This window comes from Trachymyrmex septentrionalis, unplaced genomic scaffold (genome assembly GCF_001594115.1).
Source record: "Trachymyrmex septentrionalis isolate Tsep2-gDNA-1 unplaced genomic scaffold, Tsep1.0 scaffold42, whole genome shotgun sequence".
NCBI lineage: Eukaryota > Metazoa > Arthropoda > Insecta > Hymenoptera > Formicidae > Trachymyrmex > Trachymyrmex septentrionalis.
In genome coordinates this window covers 1,002,176-1,015,507 of record NW_017305590.1, presented here as the reverse complement: position 1 = coordinate 1,015,507, position 13,332 = coordinate 1,002,176, and the positions used below count along the sequence as shown (strand labels likewise).

The 13,332-nt window shown below is 33.1% G+C and overlaps 1 long non-coding RNA gene across 1 annotated transcript in view; it reads left to right on the top strand.

Moving 5' to 3' along the window:
- Positions 1 to 10,459, top strand: part of LOC108751224 — a 33,330-nt gene extending 22,871 nt beyond the window's left edge. The window contains exon 3 of the long non-coding RNA XR_001939471.1: positions 10,428 to 10,459. This is a non-coding gene — a long non-coding RNA (uncharacterized LOC108751224). The remainder of the gene's footprint in view (positions 1 to 10,427) is intronic.
- Positions 10,460 to 13,332: the final 2,873 nt, after the last annotated feature.

Below are 13,332 nucleotides of genomic sequence, written 5' to 3'. Positions count from 1 at the left end.
CTAGAAAGAGCTTGTCACATTATCTTCCTTCGTCGAGATATATTTATGTCGAACTGTCGCACAGTTGCAACTATGCAAACATATTTTGCGAACATATTTTGAAAGTTACACAAATTGTATTGTTCTAACTGTAATTACGTTTTAAAATTTGATAAGTGGAATTGTACATGTTGCCAATTGCAAACAACATTTTTTAAAGCCTTCATTATCTATCAAAGATTTGTATCAACTTGTAAAAGAGCTATTATTACTTATAAAAGATATTTTTATGTTTTAGTATTTAACAGTTCTTACTTCTTGTTTAGTCTCCATCTTATTTTGACTACTAAAATGTTAAAATTCTAATTATTCTGATACAATTCAAATTCTATTCGACATGACGTATTAAATTGCAGAATTTGGAATCCCTAATTTCCTGTATGCACATCTCATACAGATCCCTCTAGCGTTCAGAATTCGTCCTTTGCAATACGAAGCTGCGTTTGAATCATTATATGCGACTCCGAAGTCACCAACAGAAAGCCCGCTGAGCAAACGCATTCACCTTACGTGGCAAGGGACGCGACATCAGTTTTATTGTATCGCCGTATTTGCTCACTCGCGTCGCGTATGAATGCAAATTTACTTCATTAAAGGTATCGGAGATGCAACGTGAATCGAATAAGTTCACGTCGGTGGCACGACTGCGCCAATTAAGACGAAGCCTACCGCGCGCGAAAAATGTAAAAGGAGAACATCGAAGAAACAGAGCCGTTGTCGTTTTCGTTTTACGCTCAGTCTGATTGATAACGTTGAAACACGAACACGAACCTTTGGTTTGGACATGCGCTTCGGTTCATGCAATGAGACAGAAAGAGATTCTTGATATATCTTTTTTTAGAAGTGATGGATATGGATAATATAAATATAATTATTTTTATTGGAGTCATAAAATATCTCGATTGTAAAGAGGAGAAACGAATGTTTGTTTTTTAATTTATATTCTCAATAAGCTTAATATATTTTAAAGCTTGATAATTCAGCTACTAATAATGAAAAATATAAGTTGACACTAGTAATTCTTTCTAATTAAATTTTTCGTAAATAATAATTTACTATTAAAAACTGATTAAACAATATTTTAGTTTCCAATATACATTCTTTGATAAAAAGTATTTATGCCCAGATCAAAGAGTATATCTTTACATATTTTGTGCATACATTCTGTGTAAAACTTGTATTCTTTCATATATTCACTTTGTATAATTTTTTTATTATAAACCGAAACTTTCAGACAACTAAAGGTATAAAGAAAACTAGACATCTCGTGATGACAGCAAAGAATACAATTGCGGACAGCGATGTCGGGACTTCTCGCGAGAAACGATTGTTGTCGGGAAAACGCCGCTCGCATGCGAACCTTTCGCGTGCTTCGTACGCTAAAATAGTGAATGAAAGTCGGTGGGAACTCACTTTGTAAGCCGGCGTGTAAATAGTTCCGCGCGCTTTCTCGCGTATGCAACAAATACGCAAAACTCATTTACGGTACATGCAAAGCGAACGTCTGGCTTCCGGCTAATGTAGAACCTGGGCACTGCGTCTGTTTCGTCCGTGAAAGGGAAAAACGGACGTATTCACGTATCTACGTGTTAGGATAGCAATGCGATGTTTTAAAAAAAAAAACGGTAGTGGTCTAAATACCCTCTAGAAACTAACACGTCCGACGCATCGCGAGCAAATATTAGTTTTGCGCTGTGAAAAGCGGAATATGAGATTGGACTGAATTCCAAAGTTATACGATTAGATATAGATTAGATACCGATTTTATTCATATGTCAATAGCAGATTTGTGCTATCAAATTTTACTGTCACCCATTTTTTTTATGTAATTTAAATCTTTTGTAACGAATCTTTTTCAATCATATTCAATCTATTAATGGTCCGTGACAGTTTTATATGTTTGCTGATATCAGTGAAAAATAATTTTAAAATTTCATTAGAGATAGTGCTTTACTATCGTGATGAAAACTTGTTCTTCTATATTATTGATTTTCATGTATGCCGCGATCGCGACAGAAAAATTTTAATATTAGCGTAATGCCATTACGTTTCTTATTTAATAAAATTATGAACTGTACATAATCGATTGGATCAGTCCGACAATCGCCTTAGCTTGCCAAGCAGCTTGCATCGACGAATGGCATTAACTTCATTGAAGTGTAACAAGAGAGTTATACTGTGCCAAACTGTAACAGCAACTAGACATGCACTTTGGCAAACATGTACCTACAATCTAGATAATCGTACATAATTTAGTGCCATGCTAAGGTAGTAATTATAGAATCTCCATTAAACTTACCATCAACTATCTGGAAATGCGTACGGGCGTCTTAGTTCAGATAGCTCGCCCTCGGTAAACAAACTTCCAAGTTTGATAGGGACTTCGCGAACTTTGCAAAATGGAGATTCTTGAAAAAAAGTGTGAGATGATGTGCTGAACTTTTGAGCTTCTTGTACAACATTATAATAAAACGACGTCCAGGTTGCAAACCTATACATAACATACACTATGTCTACGAACTTTTAAGCCAAGACATCTTTCGAAGCTTTGTATACTTTTAACGAACGTTTACTGCAAAATTACAACCGACATTATTAATTCTTTTTATCTGACGATTTTAATTAGGATATAATTATTATTTGCACAAATTTCATTTAAATATTGATATTATTTAAATTATCTTTTTCCTCGACACAGATTTATGAATGTATAATTCATTTAATGAATATGTATTTCCGTAAATTACATTGCTATCTATTTTCGCGATTACGTTAATCTCTTTATTTCGCGTCACGACACACAAAGATAGAAACCACAAATCGTCGCAGAATGCGATGTTCCGTGGATTGAGCTGTCTCGTAGAAATCGGATGGCGCAGGTTACGAGTAAACCGACATAAACCTGCAAGCAAATACAAACAGGCTGATTGCCCTCGAAGCTTCCCATCCATCCCTAACCAGTAATTAAACAGGGCAATCTGCACTTCCTATCCACGACAGTACAGTATGAGCGGTGAGAATGAGCCGAGTCCTTCGAGTGAAAACACCTACCTACAGAATGAAATAGGTAGAGAGAGGAGAAGGAGAGAAGGAGAGAGAGAGAGAGAGAGAGGGAGAGAGAGAGAGTGCGTGCGCGCGTGAGAAAGACAGGAAGAGGACCATCTGTGTATACTAAGATTATATTTGGCTTGGTCCATGCAAATTCATGAGTTGCTCGACGTTCTGACATCCGGCTAGTTCGGTAGGATAGACGCAAAGTCGTGTTGGCAACAGTTTCGATGGCTTAGAACGTTGCGGACCGAAATTAAATTATAAACAGCAAATATATATCAGTAGGAAAGATGTATTGTATATATCTTCCTATTGGAAAACAAGCGTAACTATACATTGTGCACTGTAAATTGGTAATTATTTTTTTAATAGAGATTATAATTTGATACAATTATTTATAGATGACGGTATTAAATAAAATCAAACAATAAAATAAGAGGCTTCCACCAGGCCATTATAATAACGAGCTTTACAAGATGTAAATATTAATTCTTTATTATACTTTTTCTATTATTTCAGGGAACGTTTCGACCGTACTTGGTCCTCTTCAGCCATGTCTTAAAATAAAATAAATAACAATCCTTAACAAAACAATTAAACGTACATATTAAAACTTATAAATTAATTTCGGTGACGGTGTACAAAAGTATTAATCGGATCAATTCACCTACAATCAAATGATAGAATATGAAACGATAGAAAAAGTATAATATAGAATTAATGTTTACATCTTGTTAAGCTCACAAACATCTTGTTATTATAATGACCTGGTAGAAGCCTCTTATTTTATTGTTTGAATGTTATACGAGCGGTTGTCTAATATATTTTCATTGTAATCAATTAAATAAAATCATTATAAAAATAAATATTCTGTAACAATTAATTCTGAAATAAGCTTTGTTTTGTTCATGTTTGCAAAGTGCGATATTTGCTTTCACATTCAAAAATTTTTATATATTTGATGATATTATTGATATTATTGATGACTTATATTTCTCAAAATTTTATGTTGAAATGTGTATTAAATTTACTTTATATTATAAAACTCGGAAAATTACAGAATACATTCTGTTACGGTTCTTGTACACTACGGATGCTAGAATTAATAATTGATTCACAATGAATTTAATGAATGCAGTCGCTGCGACATACACTGAACTAGTAGTTTGCCACAGTTCTTTACAAAGTTTGTTTGCGGTCAGAAGTTGCATCTATCTTTCTGCTGCAACTTACCCACGCCGCAAACGTATACGAAATATAAATATATCGTCGGAAATCCATGATATGCCGGAAGATTTTCCCCTTGTGCAGATTCCCACGCACCTTTGAGACACGAAGAAAACTCTTTAAACAAGGAGCATCGGTAAGCAGAAAGAATATCAAGTTCGCCGCGCGCGAACGCGCAGAGACGCGTCGTTTAAATTATTGCGCCTGTAAGACGATAATTATAGCGCAAAGCAAGTTGAAGCGTACGATAATACTATAACGTAGTAGATTGCATACCGAATTTGCGTCTTCTCGTCGCAGAGAAAGAGAGAGTGAGAGAGAATGAGGGAGGGAGAAAGGCGAAGGCGGTAGAGAGTGCATTATGTGCGCTTGCAATTCCGAGTTAACGCGTGAGTCTTGGAAAGCAAGATATTATGTGGTAATAAGGTTGTTGAATCATTCCCGTTGAAGTCTCATTTCGTATTTAGCGTCGCTGGCTTGCAGAGCGTGAGAGACGCGGAAATTATTTTGCCGGGAAGTAATTTTGCTCTGTTTGTAGGTGTAACTCTAAATCGAGATCTGTTCTAGAATTCCGAGAATCTGAAAAAAATCTTAAAGAACTGAAAGAACTTAAAACTAATCTCGCTGCAATTTAATATTTTAAACTTAAAATAGATCAACGATATTATTCAATAATATTACAAATAGCCAGTGTTTTTAATAAATTATAATTAAATTAATTTTTCTATTTTATATTTTTATAATTAAATTCATTTATTGTTTTTACGTATATTTATTATATCAATTATATCGAGGAACTTTTGACAGAGTTAATAGGTTCTTCTAGAAAAACCATAGGGATGTAAATTCGCTGATAATTATTGTTTCGAGGTATAATCCAGATGTAATCTGGAGTAATGTTTCATCAACGCTGTCGGTTGTCCTATCACAGATATCGATTCCCTGTTTGATACCGATACTGTTTACTCCAAGAGGAAGCTTTCCATTAACAACGTATAATGACATTTCGCGATTAGAATCAGATTTGATTTTCCCCCGCCATGCAGAAACTTAACTCTTATTAGAGAAATCTTGAGTATTCATTTGGAGATGTATATGAAAGAGAAAAATATTTCTCCTTTTCCGCGCTAACAGATATTTATTCGCGCAAACAATTGACACGCAACAAAACGCGAAGGCTAAGTTGTGTTGAATATTTACATTAGAACGTAACTGTGATTCATTCAGTTCGTACCGCTCGTTATTAATGGCCGGCGGATTCGCGGTGCTATCGCCGGCATTGTGTGTCAGTCCTTCTCGTCGTACACGATGTGTCCCTCGCATTAACATAAGCACCGTATCTCGCATGGTGTCAGGCGGAGACACAACAAGAGACACCACAGCGACTCCTGTCGCACTCGTCTTTCCAATATACTGAACCCATAAAGCTACCTTCACATCAGAGTTCTCGTGAGCCTTTCCATTAATGTGTGATTTTCCGAAAATTTTGACGAAAAATTAATTTTTTTCTTAGAATAATAGTCACCTTGATCGTCTAATTTGTTTTACAAATAATTTAAATGAATAAATAATAAAAAAATATAGTTGGTATTTTCTATAATTATACCATTAGAGAAAAAATATTTTTAACTAAAAATATAAATTATTTAGAAAGCAGAACTGTCAGTTTGGAACATTTTATGGCATAAATTATATGTTAACAAAGAATTTAGTTGTTGAAAATTGTTAATACGTTTTACGTGTCTACTCAAATTTTTGTATTTATTTTATACAAGATAAATATATATGTTAGAGAGTGACACAAACATTGTGTAAAAAAATTTAGACAAAAATGTAACACTGACATAATTTGCAAGCAAATTGTGGAAGCATGTTTTTTCAGTGAAATTAACATTTGTGATATGTTAATTTAACATATCATAAATGTTAATTTTACTGAAAAAATATAATGTATTTTACTCGTTTATCTAAATTTACATTTTTTAATTCATTATTTTTATGCCATTTGTTTATTTACTTATAAACTATTTTATTATTTTTACACTAAGAAATATTAAATATCAATTTAACAATTGAAAAATATTCTATTAACATATATAATTACATTATGTTAAATCAACATTCTGATGTTAAAAATTCAATACAAAATTTTAACAAGGACATGAAGTGGATTGGTTTTTTAATAAATATATAAAATTTTTTTGTGAGAGAAGAGTATTGATCTTAGTATTTTCTATAATTATATCATTAGAGAAAAAATAATTTCAACTAAAAATACTCCTTAGAAAAAAGAACAAAAAGAAAGTTTGTAACATTTTATGGCATAAATAATATGTTAACAAAGAATACAGTTGAAAAATTGTTCTTTATTAATACTTCTTATGCTATAATTAATACTTTTTATATTACATTAATTCAAGTTTGCTATTCTTATCACTGAAAATTTTTTCGGGGAAACGTATAATCTTATATATAGCTGGAAAGGTTTTTTGTGCAGACAAAAGCTGATGTGAAAGCAGCTTAATGAAGATTGAAAGATGCTGCCTATTCTCTTCGCTCTAATGATGACATTGCTGGACCCGTTCGATGCATTCTAAATGTCGACACGCCTCTAAATTAGTGTCTTCGCTTTGGAGCGTCGAATACCGCACGATGTCGAGGTTGCTTGACACGTAAAAAGTACCGCAGCTCGTTTCGACTAAATATAGGAGTTCAGTGGAAATCCAGTTGTCGCGTGGTACATGTCTTCGAGAGCTGTCCGCTTCCTCCGACCCAACTTCCTCGAAGAAGAGAAACATGGGGCCGTAAAGGCGAGGAGAAGATAGTCGCGTTCATTGAGAAGCGAGAACGGCGGCTGTGTGCTTAATGTCGTGCACTTTCGTTCCTTTTGACGCAATTAGTCGAGCAGATACGGCACTCATGTTAAGAGCGACAGTGCATTTGCGTCGCTTCTGAAATTGGAGTGTCTGCAGTATATTTAGACAGCTTTTCCGTATCACGTACAAGATTTAACTACCTCAACTACTTTGAGATGTAACTACTTTGAATACATTTTGACGCTTTGAAAATAATTACTTAAAAAAAGCTACATCTTATTGGATTTTATTGTTAGTATTAAATAATTGTATCAATATGAGAAATTGATAATACATAATCCACAGATCGTGTTAGTCTAATTGTAAGTGCTGTTTTTAACATTAATACCATTGAAGGCAAATGAATATTATCAATTAATATTTAGTCGAGAAAATCGAGAACTATATCAGTAATACCATTATGTTTGATGAATTAAATTCATTTATTGGTAAAGTTATATCCTATAATTGACAATAGTTGTTTCCAGGTGTATTGATTATCACTAACTATAATAGACACGTCTCGATATACTTCTTGTTATACTCGAAATATTGGACTATATTATATTATTCAATACTTACGTTTTTATTTTGAGTTTATTATTGGATTCAGAATGATATATAAAAACAATATACATAAAATTCTTCAAATTCTTTGAAGTAAATTTTATTCCAAAAGACTGAAATGTCATTCTTTGATGAATGAGTTTCTCTCCCCAAAGAATTTATAGAGAAAGCAGAATTATTTTAATATTATTATCAATATTAAGAGCAAATATAATTTACAAATTCATTCTATTTTATTAAAGATTTTACATTAATAATGTAATGGACTTAGTATTTTGTTGTTACATAAAACGTTGTTACACAACTAATATTATAAGCTATTGAGTTATATAATTTTGTGTGTTATAAGCTAAAAGTCCAGAATTGCATTCTATACATATTCTATTTCTCAACAGCTTGAATTGTTTTCGATTCATTACGAGCTATCTCTTATTATAGAGAGAACACTTTATTATAAATATCTATTCGATAAAAAAAATACAAGTTTGGCGTATTCATTGCGCAGAGAGTTATCCTTTTCCAGTTTACATCGCTTTCAATTCACAGATTAATGCCTGTTTCCAGCAATGTGGATTAACTTTAATCTCGGTTCAACTAACTCCTCATCTTTTTTCACTTCTAAATATTAGGAAAAGATGAAGAGTAAATTGAACCGAGATTAAAGTTAATATACATTGGTATAATAGAATCGAGTATAAGAAGGTGATTGCCGCGGAATTTAACATAATCGCACTTTCTAACACATGCACATTGCAGTCGTAACGAGTTTGCTTATAAATGCCTTGACCATATCATCGTGAAATTGCTGCGTATAAATGGATGCGGAATGTAGATACATCGAAATCAGATAGGCGCAGGCAACACACGTCTGCCTAGCTGGCTCCCCCCACTTAACCAAATCTTAATGAATCAATTATATAATAATGCGCTATTTATGCGCTCTCAAAATCTGCAAAAAAAATTTTTGCGCTTACTTCGTTTAAGCTAAAAAAAATTTTTTTGTGTGGAGGCTGAGTAGGCTCTCAGTCAGCCCCTGTTCCTTCTGTTAATAACAACCGATTTGGAAAATTAAATACACAGGATTTATGCGCTATTTATGCGCTTTCATATTCACATAGTTTTAATTTTTGCGCTGCATCTCTTAAGGTACTTCCCTTTTGGAGCATACAGTCATATTCATCCCTAAATCGTTTAGCATTGCAAAAGTATACGCTATTTAACTACACAAAATATATCTTCGATTTATGATATATTTAAAATATATTTATAAATATATCTTTCGATAAATCGAAATTGCTTGGAAATGGTAAAGCATAAATTAAAAATATATTTTGTATAGTTAAATAGTATAATTTTGCAATTTTAAACAACTTAGAGATGAATATGACTATTTACTCCAAGAGAGAAGTGCCTTAAGGGATACAAAAATTTACATTTTTCATTTTTATAAATACTTTAAATACTCAAAATAATTTATGCAAAGTTTCATTGCGATGCATTGATTAGTTACAAAGATATAGAATAAATAATTATTTTGTTTTATTTTCTAAACTTTGTGCATTTACTTCATGCATCGCAATGTAACGCTACCTAAATAATCTTGATAATGTACTTATATAAAAAAATTTTATTTTTATCATTTATTTTATAACACATTTCCATATATTTTTATTAGAGCACATATTTAAAAAATATTATTATTTGTTAAAATAACTTATGATCCAGATAATAAACCGTCACCAAATTTGTCGTATTATTTTTAAACGTGATTTAGAATAATCTGTAATTTTTTAATAATTTTGTTATCATCTTGAAAATATGTATAAAATATACTTAACTTAAGCATATATCATTAAATTTATAACGGATACTTCATGCATACTTGTTTACTAACAATTAGATCTAAAACTAACTTTCTTGTCTCTGTGAAACATTGAAATATCTCGAGCCGATCTTGGAGTAACATATCTTTCGCGTGTGCATCCAGATACGTAAATCGTTCCCTTTCGCGATCTCATTTAAATGAGCGCGCGTATGCAAACCGTGCAGACGGCAGCGAAATGAGTTAAAACCGTCCATACGTGCGTTCTGAGAGCAGAGGATGCACTCCTTTTCGCGGCGCATCCGGCTTTTGCGACGCCATTCGCAGCCACGTCTGTCTGTACGTTCCGTGAAGACGCAAATAAAACGCCGCATAATTTATTTGCTGGCGATCAAGTAGTCGAATCGCGCAAAAGCGTATTTGCGGCTTGTCCGTCTTAGAATTCCTATAATAAAAAAACTAGTTCATTTAAGGAAACTCACGTGATTTTCTTTATGCAATATATTTTGTTCAAGACAGTCGCATGAGGCATTTGTTTCTTATTAGCAAAGAAAGTAATTTATTCAAACCTTCGAGATCTCAATCTTTCAAGAAGATACACAAGAGAGATTCATTATAGAAAATTAGGAAATAGAATTTTAGATTCATCTCAATGGAAATAAAAACTGGTCAATTCGTTCACATTGCATAACAAAGTAAATCTACTCTTAGTTAGTACTCGCAAATTTGAATTACGAGCAGGTACCGATTATACGCCTTTAGAACGAACGTCCTATTAATCTTTCTCTCCTCCCCTTTGCTCCGAGGTCGCGAATTCTACGATTGACATTTCGCTTTGTAATGATGCCGCATTCTTTTTGTTACAGGTCGTTACGTTCATGGCGATCCTTCTTGGGAGGTAAGTAAGTAGGAAGTAAGACGATCGTCCACCTTCTCTTTGATCCGTAGTAATAAAAGGAGGGTAATCCTGCACGGAACTCGGCAATATAAAAAGATGTAGCTTCTTAGATGTATACTTTCCGCGGGCGTACCCGGAGCAAATAGTTTCGGATGAGTTTTCCCCCGCAGAGAACTTCGCAATTCCGACGAAGGAGCTGACGCGTGATGCACGCGTGACTTCTTATACTTTCCTCTTCTTGGTGTCCGTTCTCCTTTTCCCTCTCTCTTCATCTTTCGCATTGTACAAAACGACATCGCGATCCTATCCCGTGTCGTGTTCTTTTATCTTCCGGTCGGTGGCACTTTGAGTTCGTGCGGTTTCGCGCCCTCTTTCTCTCCTCCTTCATCCACTGCCACGGGAATTGTTGAGGAAGTTTGCTTTGACCGGATAAAATGTAATTTTCGGGTACCGTCGACCGCTTTTAGTTTGGAGCGCTTGTCAGCGAAACCAATTTCGTGTTACAAACTCTGAATGGAATTGATGCGGAGCGCATGAAGAAAAGGAGATTTTTACATTCCTGGAGCAACACTGTGAGCTTCATTCAGCCATGCTTGCGCGCATCTTACGTCCGAAATTTATTTGATGGAGATTTATCTGATTGAAGATCCATTATTGTATTTTACAAACGAAAAAAACTATAATATGAAAACCATGATATGAAAAAATGTTATTCTTAAGAATATTTGATCAGCTTTTTTCTAGCTAGCGAATTTTTATCTTCTTCAAAATTTAGAACTTAAACTCCGAAACTTAAAGTGAAAGAATATAAATATATGTTTTACTTGAGTTATTTATAATTAGTTTTTTTTTTACACACATTAAAGACGTGCATATACTCGTATTTATTGTTAATCGTTACCGTGTTATGAACAAGCAATGTAATTTGAAGTATAACCAATGCAATTGTAAATTAAAAAAATAATTATTTGACGGATCACTCTGTAGCGTTTTTTACTGGCAGTGCTAATGCGGATTCAGTGCACTTTAAAGCCGTTGTACACAAATCGACGTAAAGATGTATGTTTAATAAAAATATAGAAACGAATTAAATAGCAAAATTCTTAATACATTTTATTGTGATATTTGATAAAATATTATACATTGGGTATTTTAATAATTGAGATATCTCACTTTTATACATTCAGATTAAGTTAATGTACAACAGCTTTTTAATGTGCACTGAGTGCGCACCAGTCCTGCCAATAAAAAACGCTATTAGTTGATTTTCTATAGCGAATATCTAACTTCTATATGAACTAATAGATAAGTAAAATCTATCTTTATTTATCAAAAGATTCATCTGCGATTAATGACCTTTTTTTTTTTAAAAAATTTGACTATTTTAATTTATCTCCAAGTTGTTTGATGATAAAATTTATTAAATTTAACAAATGCAATTGCGCTTTGGTTAATTTTAATAAATTTTGTCATCAAAAAATAAACTTGTCAAAACTATGCCGTTAGTTACACTTTCTGTGTAACATACTCGCATTGTAAGTGTATAAATCTCAAGACTTGATAAAGCTTGGCTGTTATTATATTATCATAACATGTGTATCATAGAGTTCGCATAGCTTTCGTTATTTGCTAGCTCAAAGCTGGTGCAGTGTAAAAACTCATTTCAGCGACCACCAACAAGCGGACACTATATGTTGCGAAAAATGAATTTTCTCTGCCACGTTTCGCTAATGAACACAAGAGTACACCGCATGATCATGTTATACATAACAGGCATTATCAAGCACGTAGCAAGCGCTCTGGTGCGTATTTTACTGATATACCTATACAGGAAGTTCATTATAACATAGACAAACCAGATAAATACCGTAAGCCCTCAGGCACCAAAGACAGTAAGCTCATTAACGGGGTGAACTAACTTTTAACTAAATGTAATTTTACTCGTTTTCATGTTGGATTATGCGAGATGCGCGAGTAGAATTATAAAACATACTTATTTACTCATTCAATTATCTGCCTATAAATAAGCTCAATTTCAGCTTTTTTTCTGTAAACATACATATATTTATTATGCTTTGTTGTGCCTTCAGAATTTTCAAGAAAAAATTAATATTAAAAATGACTGATTCTTTCAAATTTTTTTTTAGAATTTCATGATTTTATTTAGAATTTCATGATTTTATTTAGATTTTTGTTGCTGAAATAACATCACGATGTTATTATAACTGCATAATGTTTACCTGTACAGCTTTTTCTATAAATTGCTGTCAATTAATATAATATTTACGTAATATTTATTCAATATTTACTGAATACTTATCCTGTATTTCATTTCAGTGAAATATTCTGTTTTTATTCTGAATATCTTATTGTTAGTGCAAGCTGTGCAAGTACAAATCAATTCTTTCGGTATTTCATTATATGTTATTTGTTGCATATTATACGTTTGATATAAAGAGATGTAACAATCTATGTTTACTAAGAAGCTTCACTGGCCACAGCTTGTCGAGTAATTCGTCGACATTACGAAGGCGATGCGCGTGTGGCGAAAATTTGCATTATTATACGAGAATATCTCGTGTGGCAACCGGTAAGGTAAGATATAATCAAGGATGGCAGGTGTGCAACTGCATTTTGGAGACAAGCTGGAATGTCCGAATTTCTTGGAGAAGAAAGCTATTAAGTCAGTGCTCTCGGCAAGCAAAAGTAAGCATTATGAGTTCATGTAAGTGGGTTCGATACATCGCTATAGGAAATGAACTGAAGTATCTGTAAGCTTGATGATACGGTTAAGTTGAATTCAGAAGATGGCTGTAAGACTAAAATCATCTTTTAGATTATTATGATGACGACTACAAAATCGTGTCTATTGA